Source organism: Rhinolophus ferrumequinum, chromosome 16, assembly GCF_004115265.2.
Source record: "Rhinolophus ferrumequinum isolate MPI-CBG mRhiFer1 chromosome 16, mRhiFer1_v1.p, whole genome shotgun sequence".
Classification (NCBI taxonomy): domain Eukaryota; kingdom Metazoa; phylum Chordata; class Mammalia; order Chiroptera; family Rhinolophidae; genus Rhinolophus; species Rhinolophus ferrumequinum.
The window spans coordinates 55,396,818-55,407,992 of NC_046299.1; the positions used below are offsets into that span (position 1 = coordinate 55,396,818).

The following is an 11,175-nucleotide window of genomic DNA, read 5'->3' on the forward strand; positions in this document are numbered from 1 at the left end:
GGAAGGGAAAAGTAGCCCTTAACAGGGTCATTGTTGTGTGTGTGTGTGTGTGTGTGGTGTGTGTGTGCGTGTGTGTGTGGTGTGTGTGTGGTGTGTGTGTGTGTGGTGTGTGTGTGTGTGCGCGTGTATGGTCTGTGTGTGTGGTGTGTGTGTGGTGTGTGTGTGTCTGCATGTGTGTGTGTGAGTGCGTGTGTGAGTGTGCACGTATGGTGTGTATGTGGTCTGTGTGGTGTTTTTGTGTGTGTGTGGTCTGTGTGTGGTGCGTGTGTGTGTGGTGTATGCATGTGTGTGGTGTGTGTGGTGTATGTGTGTGTGTGTGGTGTGTGTGTGTGTGGTGTGTGTGTGGTGTGTGTGGTGTATGTGTGTGTGGTGTGTGTGTGTGTGATCTGTGTGTGGTGTGTGTGTGGTGTGTGTGTGTATGTGTGTGGTGTATGCATGTGTGTGGTGTGTGTGTACATGTGTGGTGTGTCTTTTGTGTGTGGTGTGTGTGGAGTGTGTGTGTGTGTGTGTGGCTTTGTTTTTTCCCTGGGTGTTTTTGCTAAAGGGGAGAGGGAGACTGACGGTGTTTGCACTGAAATTCTTTATTCCTGCTGCACAGCCTCATTACAGAAGCAGCTACACATAAGGTCTACCTTTCGCCTTACACACACTTGGTAGTTCATTTATTCCTCACATATTTTTAAACCGACTCCTAGTTCATTGGCAACGTGATCTTAGCGTGGCCTCCCAGCCACTCGTGCTTCCCAGAGCTTCCAGCTGATCTCCACACGCACTATGCGTCCCCACTCTACACACACTCAGCCCCCACCTTCCATCAGTTGGATGTCACCTCTTACAGCAGAGATGGCAAATCCATAGTGCCCAGACTGCCAGCTCCACTCCTGCAGCCACAGCAGGTATCACTGGTGATCCAGTCACTTTTCCCCACAACTCCACCTCAGAATCCTTCTTAACACATGTTCCAGGCAACCACAATCACAGTCAGTCAGATGACAATGACATACAAAAGGAGGCATGTTTATACTACTAGGTAAAATGCAACCTCTGGAGCGTGGTAGTCTGGCTCCTTTGTGAGCTTGTCACAGTCTCTCTTCCAGTTTCATCTCCAGCCATTCCCTTTCTGCCCTCTCCAGTTTCTCTAGTCCCCACTCCATGCCTCTGGTCCTGCTTTTCCAACTGCCTGGAATGCACTTTTATCCCCTATGTCCTTGGAAAACTCCTACTCATACATCAAGGCCTCTGTAAGCTTTCCCCCAGGCCTGGGTACTCTGTGCTCTGTGATTTTAGGGCACTCTCTCTGTAGAGCTATCCACACATATTACAGGGTATGATACCCCCAGGAAAATGTACTAATGGGGTGAGTGAGAATAACGATGCTGCCCAATCCAGTCCCCAGCCGTGACTCAGGAGGTGCATGGTGAGTCGTGGTGGAAAATACATTTCGGTTCTGTGCTCACAAATAGTCCTGGGCTTCATGGAACTGCAGCATAGAAGAGGGGACATTTATAACACAGATACGGAAAAGGTGCCCCTTTACTTCCCTCAGCAGCGAGGAAAATCACTGTGTTTGGTAGCTATGGCTTTAAGAAAAGCAAGGCAGGCAAGCATTCATAGAGGTGGCCAGAACTGACACCATCATCTTCACCAAAGTGTTCCCTTCCTCCGTGGGTGGCAGCTCCCCTACCCCCTCTCCAGTGTCAGCCTTGATGCTTCCCTGACCCTCTGCATTCACTACCAGGAACAGGAAGTCCACATCCCAGACAGCCTTTGAATCCATCCATTTCTCCCCATCCCTGCAGCCCCAGCGTGCTGCAGGCCACCAACATCTGTCCTCAGGAAGACCGGAACAGCCTCCCGTGCTCTCCCTGACTTCTTCACGCCTCCTCCAGCTCATTCTCCATCTGCAGCCTGTGCGATCTTACTAAGCCCAAATCTGATCATCTCGCTCCCTGCAAAGAACCCTTTAACGTTTCTCCATTTCTCATAGGCTAAAGGCCAAACTTCCTTCTGTGGCTTGAAACAGTGTTCATAATATTGAGTGATCAGAAAGGCCCAGGCATCTGCCCGTCAGGAGAGAGGTAGGGGGGAAAACCCCGAGGTTCCAAGCGTTAAGGATGAGCTGAAGGTCAGCAGGAGTCGAAGGCCTGGTACCAAGGTCCTGTCCTTACCAGTGTCCGCAGCCACAACTTCCTCTCCCCACTTTCCACTCTGTCCTCTACCCCACTCACTCTCTCACCTCGATGCCTTTGCTTTGCTATCTGGTTTTCTGTCGTCCCCTCACCAGAGAGGACACCATGTAACAGCAGAGAGTGGGCCATGAAATAGGTATTTTTAAAAGGTATTGGATTTCATGGAAGGCCAGAAAATGCAGCAAACAACCCCAGGGGTCCATCAGGAAAGGCTGCTGCAGCAGCAAGCCAGGTTCCCCACGTATCAGCCAGGCGTGTGAGCTGGGTCTGACAAATGCAGCATCGGAAACGTGGTAGCATGTGAAGAGGGGTGCTGACAGCTCCTAAGCCAAGTGCTGAACAAACGTTGTTCTATAGCCATTGAATATTTCAATATAACTCTGGTGTAAGAATCACAGCCCTGGATTTCAGCTATTCCCAGGAGGGCTGAGAGAAGAGAGTAGATGCCAACAGGAAATATCCCTGTGAGAATCCCTGGATGTGTTTGTTGTGTAGTTTGTGTGTATCTACAGCCTTCTTGTCTTTCTTCCACAAACGCTGCCTGCCTGCCAACTCTGTACCAGGCGCCATGCGGAGAACTGGGGGTATGAGATGAAGACAACAGCCTCAGCTTTCAAAGGTCTCCCATTCCAGTGGGTAGGTCAGCCTGGCCAGCAGGCAGGGGCTAAAGGGTGGCAGAGGTTGGCCAGGCTGGGACAAGAACCCACACACAGATGGAGGACCCAGATGAGACAGGGCATCAAAAATCCAAGTTTCTAGAAGGGGCATTAGGGCTAAGGCCTTAAGAATGAATAACAGTTTGCTGAGTAGAGGTGGAGGGAAAGAACTCAGAGGCATTTCAGGCGTCAGCAGCAGCATGTCCAAAGGTCTGGAGGCTGGAGTGAGCATTGGGGTGTTGAGAAATCTGCCAAAGCCAAGAGCCAGATAAAGGGTTCTATGTTGAGATCAGGAATCTGGACATTGCCCTGAGGTTTCCAGAGGGTGGTGTGCACACAGGTCACGGAGGGAGTCAGAGCCAGAAATAGACCTTGAAACCATGTGTCTCCTTTGTAACTATTTATTGTCTTCAGGATGGCAACTCAGCTCCTCCATTCCCTGTAAGGGCATGCCATTCCCCTAAAAAGAGGTGGAATTCCTCTACCCATTGAATCTAGGTGGCCTGTAGCTTCTGTGACCAACGGAATTAAGTGGAAGTGAAGCTGTGCCAGGTCCAGGCTAAATCTTCAAGAGAATTGGAAGTTTCCACTTCCCGTCTTGGTACACTTGCTCAGAGGGAAGCTAACCACCATGTAAGAAATCTGACTACGCCAAGACGGCCATGCTGTGAGGAAGCCCAAGCTAGCCATGCAAAGAGGCTTCGTGGAGAGGGAATAAGGCCAGACAGAGCCACAGCTGTCTTAGCCCAAGCACAAAACATGTCAGTAAGAGAATCATCTTGGACGTTCCAACCTCAGCCAATCTCACAGAGGCCCTACACAACTGGCTCTAGTCAATGTACCACAGCCATCTCCAGCTGAAACACCAGACACAGAGAAGAGACAAGGCGTCCCTGCTGTGCTCTGGCAGAATCCTTGACCCACAAGATCATGAGAATAACGAAATGAATGTGGTTTTGTGTGGCTCTGAGTTTCAGAGTAGTTTGTTATCTACAGTAGATGACTGAATTACCGCCACATGTATAACAGTAGGAATGTGCTTGAGTTCATGTAACAGAAAACCCATCTGCAGTGCTTTCAACAAACAAATAGGGGGCATTTTCTTGCACAAAAACACAAAAGGAAACAAACAAACAGACAACAACAAAAAACCAGGAAGGTGGCTATTCAAAGTCTCTAGGAAATCAAAGCCAGCATCTTTACAATTCTCTTAGCTTTTTTCTCAAGGTGACAAGACAACTGCTGCAGCCCCAAATATCATGTTCTAATCCCAAGCAGAAAGAAGGCAGAGGAGGAAAGTGCTATACCAGCCATCTGAGCCTTTTTGTTGACAGAGCCAAAGCTTTCCCAGAACCATCACCAGCAGGCTTCAACTTAGGTCTCTTTGGACTTAGATCATATGATCGCTCACAGATGCAAAAGAGGCAGAGAATGGGTAATGAAATTATCATGAATGGCTTAGACTGTGAGCCATTTACACCGCCACCCTAAACAACACGGGGGCTCCATTAAGCTAAAGAAAAGGAAAACAAATATTGGATACACAGGCGACCAAGACTGTCTTATCAGTGAAATCTTTTGTCACTGCTTCATTGAGGTTTAACTGACATACAATAAACTGTATGTCATATTTAAAGTGTATGATTTGATAATCTTTGACATACGTATAACCCATGAGACCATCACCACAACTAAGACAGCAAACATATCCTTCAACCTTTTAATTTCTCCCTCTTGCCCCTCGCCCGTGTCCCCAGGAAACCAATGATGTGCTTTCTGTCACTGTAGATCAGCTGACATTTTCTACAGTTTACATAAATGGGTCACACAGCATGTACCTTTTTGTCTGCCTTCTTTTGCTTAGCACAATTATTTGGAGATTCAGCCATGTTTTCTGTATCAGTCATTCATTCCTTTTTATTGACGAGTAGTATCTCACTGTATGGATATACCACCATTTGTTTTTCCATTCACCAGGTGATGGACATTTGTGTTTGTGGCTACTTCAGATAAAGCTGCTATGAACATTTGTGTATCAGTCTTTGCATGGATATACACTTTCTTTTTTTCTTGGGTAAATTCCTAGAAATGGACTGGCTGGATCCCATGATAAGTGTATGTTTAACTTATTTTTAAACTGCCAGGCTATTTTCCAAAGTGGTCGTACCATTTTTCATCCCCACAGTGTATTCCCTAGGCATATGGAAGCTTAGTTCCTCCACGTCATCGCCAACACTTGATGTGGTTGTCATTCCCAGCTTCTTAATTCCCATAAGGGCTTTGGTCCCAGACACCTTTGAAGAGATCCTCCACTGCCCCAGTGGGGCAAAAACACTGAGGAAAGGAAAAGAAACAAACGCATTTTAAAAAATTAACTTCCCTGTGCAAAGCATTTTCACATACGTTATTTAATTTAATCCTAGCAACAACGTGCAATGGTTATTCCCTTCCCCTCACCTTATACGTGAGGAATAGGCCCTGGGAGGCCTGATGTCATGCTGCTAGGTCTGCACAACCCCGAAGCCCTTACATTTTCTCCTTTTCTTTCTGTGGCTTGGGCCCGCTCTGCCTCCACAGGTGACTTCCTTCTGGAAGGCACAAAGGAGATGGCCTTCGGTATATGGCAGTAGAAGGATTTGGGATAGGAGCCTCCCCAAAAAAAGACATCAGAATCAGACCAAGGTGGAGGTCAGGAATGGTTTCCCCAAAGGGGTAAATCTGAAGAGAATTTTCCAAGAAGCCAGGAAGAAAGGTGAGAAAGCAAATCCAAGAAGAAGAAACCACACAGCAAATCCCCAGGGATATCACAGCATATTCCAAGGAAACTCAAGTAATTTGGTGACTAGAGCAAAGTTGCATGCAGGCAAGCCAAGAGGTGACGCTTGAAGAGGCTGGCAAGATCCAGGGCATGAGAGTCATGGGGAAAAGCCGAATGGTGACCTTGCTCCTAACAGCTGGAGGAAGCCACTGAAGGTGTTAAGCAGAGGAATGAAATAGCAGGCCTGTGATTTAGAACGTTCCCTGGAGAGGATATCCTGGAAGGGCTCTCTCATAATGGGGAGGCAGGGAATGGAGGGGTTTATTTCAAATGTCAAGGGATGAAAGGAGAAAGATACAATCCAGAACTAAGGTGCCTGTGGGACATTCAAGAGAACACGTCTAGGAAGCAAAAATGGAGTTCTAATCTGAGCTACAGATAGTGCAGGAGTCCTCAGTATATATGCAGTCATTTAAGCCACGTCTGTGGATGAGGTCCCCAAGAACCTTGGATAGAATTGACATGGCATGTCAGCAAAGGACACTGGAAGAAACAGAGAAATAAGAGCCAACGCAAGGGAGAAGGTGCCCGGGAAACAGAGGGCAGAGTGAGCTTCAGGAAGGAAACGATGCTTACCATTGGCCAAGGTCACTGGGAGTCACAAAAGGCAAATACAGGCGAGTGGCCATTGCCTTGGCTCTGAGGCAGATCATCGATGGCCCCAGCGACAGCACTTTAAGTGGTGTCATGAAGATGAAAATCAAGTGTGGTCACTGAGGAGTAATTCTATGCTATGGACACCAGAATACACCCCCAGGAAGCCTTCGAAAATAAAGATATGTTGGCCGGCCCGGTGGCTCAGGTGGTTGGAGCGCTGGGCTCCTAGTGTCGAGGTCGCTGGTTCGATTCCCACATGGGCCAGTGAGCTGCACCCTCTACAGCTAAGATTGTGAACAAAGTCTCTCCCTGGAGCTGGGCTGCCGTGAGCTCTCAGCCAGCGTGAGCAGCCGGCAGCCGGTGAGAGCTGCCGTGAGCTGCTGTGAGCAGCCGACCAACGACGACTGGCGACCGACTGCTTCAGCCAGCGGGGAGCGCAAGGCTCATAATACCAGCATGGGCCAGGGAGCTGCGTCCTACACAATTAGACTGAGAAACAACAGCTTGAACTGGAGTTGGGGCAGGAGAGGCGGAAGACTGGGGAGAAAAAAGAAAATAAAGATATGAGTCATCTGTTAGAGGGGAATCTTGGGCAAGGAGACTTTAAGATGAAGAAACTGAAGAATGTTTATAAGCTGTTAGGAAAGATGCAAATGAAAGAAAGGGATTGAAAAATCAGGACACCAGGAGGATATAGCATGGAGCGAGTTTCTGGAGAAGGTAGCAAGGGAGGTAGCAAGGCTCAAAGCAGAGGTGGTGGGGTCAGCCTTTAGAAGGCAAGAGAGATGAATGAGAGGAGGGAAAGCAGAGAGTGGATTTTGATGGAAATACATTCGTATGGGGTGGGGCAAAAAATTTAAGAAATAAAATAGATAAACCACTAGCTAAAGTAATCAATAAAAAAGCACAAATTAGAAATGAGAATGGGGAAATAACCACATACAGAGGAAATTTAAAAAATTATAATGGATTACTCAGTTCGATGCTTTGAAAATAAATTTGAACACATGGACAAATGAACGCTTTTCTAGGAAACATAAATGATGAAAACTAACCCATAAAAGGTAGAAAATCTAAACAGTCCAATTACCATAGAAGAAATGGAGGATGTTGTCAAAGAGTCGCAATCCATTAAAGTACTGGACCTAGACAGCTTTGCGGGTAAAATCTATCACAATTTCAATAAGCAGATAACTGCAGTGCTATTTAAACCACTCCTAAACATTGGAGACAGGGGGAGAATGAATTTAAGATGCATCTATGCATCCAGTGTAACGGGGAAAAGAAAATCCCAAGAAGGATAAAAAAATACTATAGTCCTATCTTTACTGCAATATAAATGCAAAATCCTAAATAAAGGATTAGCAAGTAGAACACATGTATTTTAAAAGGATAATATGCCACCACCAAGGGAAAATTATTTGAGTAATGCAAGGATGGTTCCCTAGGAAGGAATTAATTAACATAATTCATAAATATCAAAATATCAATAAGAAAACCATAGCTCTCACCAGGTGTCCTCATGAGACTGACACCGCCTTTAAACCCGGCGTGGCAATGCCTGATGCACCGCCTGGATACCCGGGGAAGACAGGGCGACCTGGAAGTCCAACTACTTCCTTAAGATCATCTGATTTCTGGATGACTGTCCAAAACGCTTCACTGTGGGAGCAGACAAGGTGGGCTCCAAGCAGATCCGCACGTCCCTCCACAGGGAGGCGGTGGTGCTGGCAGGGAAGAACGCCATGATGCCATCTGAGGGCATCTGGAAAATGACCCAGCTCTGGAGACACGGTTGCCTCATATCCAGGGGAATGTGGGCTTTGTGTTCACCAAGAAGGACCTCACTGAGATTGGGAACATGCTGCATGCAGGCTGCCACCCATGTCCCACGGACCCGTGTGAAGTCACTGTGCCAGCCCAGAGCACTGGTCTGGGCCTGAGAAGGCCTCCTTCTCCGGGCTTTAGGTGTCACCACTAACACCTCCAGGGACCCCAGTGAAATCCTGAGTGATGTGCAGCTGACTTAGACTGGAGACACAGTGGGAGCCAGCGAAGCCACCGCGCTGAACATGCCCCGCGTCTCGCCCTTCTCCTTGGGCTGATCGTCCAGCAGGTGTTTGACAATGGCGGCCACTACAACCCAGAAGTGCCCGACATCACAGAGGCGACTCTGCGTTCCCACTTCCTGGAGGGTGTCTGCAGTGGTGTCAGCACGTGTCTGCAGATTGGTTACCGAGAGTGGCATCAGGATCCCATTCCATCATCCGTAGGGACAAGCGGGTCCTGGCTGGGTCTGTCGAGACTGATTACACTTCCCCACTTACTGAAAAGGTCAAGGCCTTCTTGGCTCATCCATCTGTGTTTGTGGCTGCCATCGCCACCAGTGCGGCTCCGGCTGCTACTGCAGCCCCAGCCGAGGCTGAAGCAAAAGAAGAGTCAGAGGAGTCAGGCAAGGATATGGGATTTGGTCTCTTTGACTAATCACCAAAATGCAGCCAGTGCAACCGGCTTTATTTGTGGAACAGGAAATAAAGGCTTACTTCTCTTTAAAAAAATTATATACACACACACACACACACACGTATATACAGAGGGTGCCAAAAAAATGCATACACATTTTAAGAAACAAAAACTGTATTAAAGCTGTAATACTCAATATATACCAGTAACAAAAGATGAATACAAGTCTCGTTTGACTTCTGCAATTGCAAGAGGTGCTCAAAGTGGTTACCATCAGCGGCCAGACACTTCTGATTACGGCGAACTACTGCTTGAACAACACTGACCAAAGTGTCCACTTTTATACATTTTTTTGGCACCCCCAGTATATATGTATGCAAAATGTATACACATTTTAAGAGATGTTAACACTTTGGTCAATGCTGCTCAAGCGGTAGTTTGCCGTGATCAGAAGTGTCTGGACGCTGATGGGAACCACTTTGAGCACCTCTTGTCATTGCAGACGTCAAACGTGACTTGTGTTCATCTTCTGTTTTTTGTTAATACAGTTTTTTTTCTTTCTTAAAATGTGTATACATTTTTTTGGCACCCTCTGTGTGTGTGTGTGTGTGTGTGTGTGTGTGTGTGTGTGTGAAACTATATATATATAGTTTTACATATATATATGGTCATATATATATATATATACACATATATATATGTAAAACTCTCCATGTATACTAAGAAGGCAGTTGATTAAAATGCAACTTTGACTCCTGATTAAAAGCTCTTAACAAAATAGGACAATATGTAAATTCATCGTGTGAATTAAGATACGTATCTCGTAACTCAAGCCCAGACTCAGAAGCATCTCGCACGGCAAACAAGTAGCACGCTTCCCGTTAAGGTCAGGAACAAGCAAACAATGCCCACTGCTGTGATTTGCATCACTGCGCAAGCCTTCACCCTTCCCTGTATCCATGGCATTAGCCGTGTGATTCTGCAGTTTTTCCTTCTAAAGACAGATCTTTCCCACCCCCCGTGATGTTGAGCTCGACCATGTGACTTGCTTCGGCTAGTTGGAAAGCGGGCAGAAATGACAGAGTGCCAACTGTGAGTACTGATTGAAGGAACGTCATGTGTTTCTGTTCACCACTCTTGCTTTCCCAACAACACCAGAGAAGAGGAGGCCATGGTTTGCTAGCTCGTCAGGGAGAATGAGACACACATGAAGCAGACCGGACGCACCCGCAGCCTGGAGCCAAGGCGGGGCAAGCCCAGCCTGGGTCAGCCCACCGTCAGTCCATCTGCAGACACATGAACAACGTTAAATGCTTGTTTTCAACTACTGAACTTTGAGTGTTTTGTTACACAGCCTTATGGTACACATACACCCTCGGTCTGATACACCCAGAGTCACGACTATTATGAAACATTGTTTTTGGCCTACTAGCCAATAAAACCAAACAAGAGAAACAAATAGGAGGTATAGGATTGAAAGGAAGATGCAGAATTATTGCATTTATTGATCATCTGATTGTATACTTTTAAAACACAGGAGGAAACACAATTTTTAAAAAAAGCTGCTAAAAACACTAAAAGACTTTACTAAGAATTAATATATACAAAAATCAATAGCTTTCCTATATAAAATAACCAATTAGAAAATGAAGTGGAGGCAAGATCCCATTTAGAGTAATAATAAAAAGAGAAAATACCCAGAAGTAGATTTAACACAAAATGTACCTAATCTATAGGGAAATTTTTTTTCAAACTCTACTGAAGGGCATAAAATAAGATTTCAATAAATGCAAATACTCCCTGTCCTTGGATTGGAAGAATCATGTTGTAAAAAAGCCCAATTCTTTCTAAATGAATCTATATTAGTGTGATCTAAAAATACTAAAAGTTGTCACAAGCCTGTGATGGAGGCTCTGCCAACCAGATGCCCCCACATAAGACTTGGATTAGGGGAGATTAGCAGGTGGAGAGGACGATGCGTGTGATCTGAGTTTAATGGGGAAGGGGCAGAGACCACTCCCCAGTGTCATCGGAGAGGCTTAGTGTTTGTGCCCACAGTGGCGCAGCAGCAGCAGTGGTCTCTTCCCCAGAAGAGCCCTCCAGGGAGGTGAGTGCAGGCTTCCTGGTTGCCCAGCCACTGTGTCTGATTCTCTGGCCTTCCTGGGGATACTGCAAGCCAGTCAACGTCTTTAATAAATTCCTTTTCTGCTCCAGCGGGCAGAATAGGTTTCCTTGTTTTCAACTTCAAATCCTGACTGATACACAGACTAAATGAATAGAACATAAGATCCAGAAATAGATCATACACATCTGGAAGAAATATCAACGGCTGTTAGCATTCACTGAGCACCTACTCTGTGCCACACACTGTTCTATATACTTATAATTATCTCATTAGCCCTTACAACCACCCTATGTTATTCTCATTTTACATCTCTGGTAACCAAGGTAC

At 46.3% G+C, this 11,175-nt stretch overlaps 1 pseudogene; it reads left to right on the forward strand.

Moving 5' to 3' along the window:
• Nucleotides 1–7,837: 7,837 nt before the first annotated feature.
• Nucleotides 7,838–8,744, forward strand: LOC117035870 (60S acidic ribosomal protein P0-like; annotated as a pseudogene).
• Nucleotides 8,745–11,175: the final 2,431 nt, after the last annotated feature.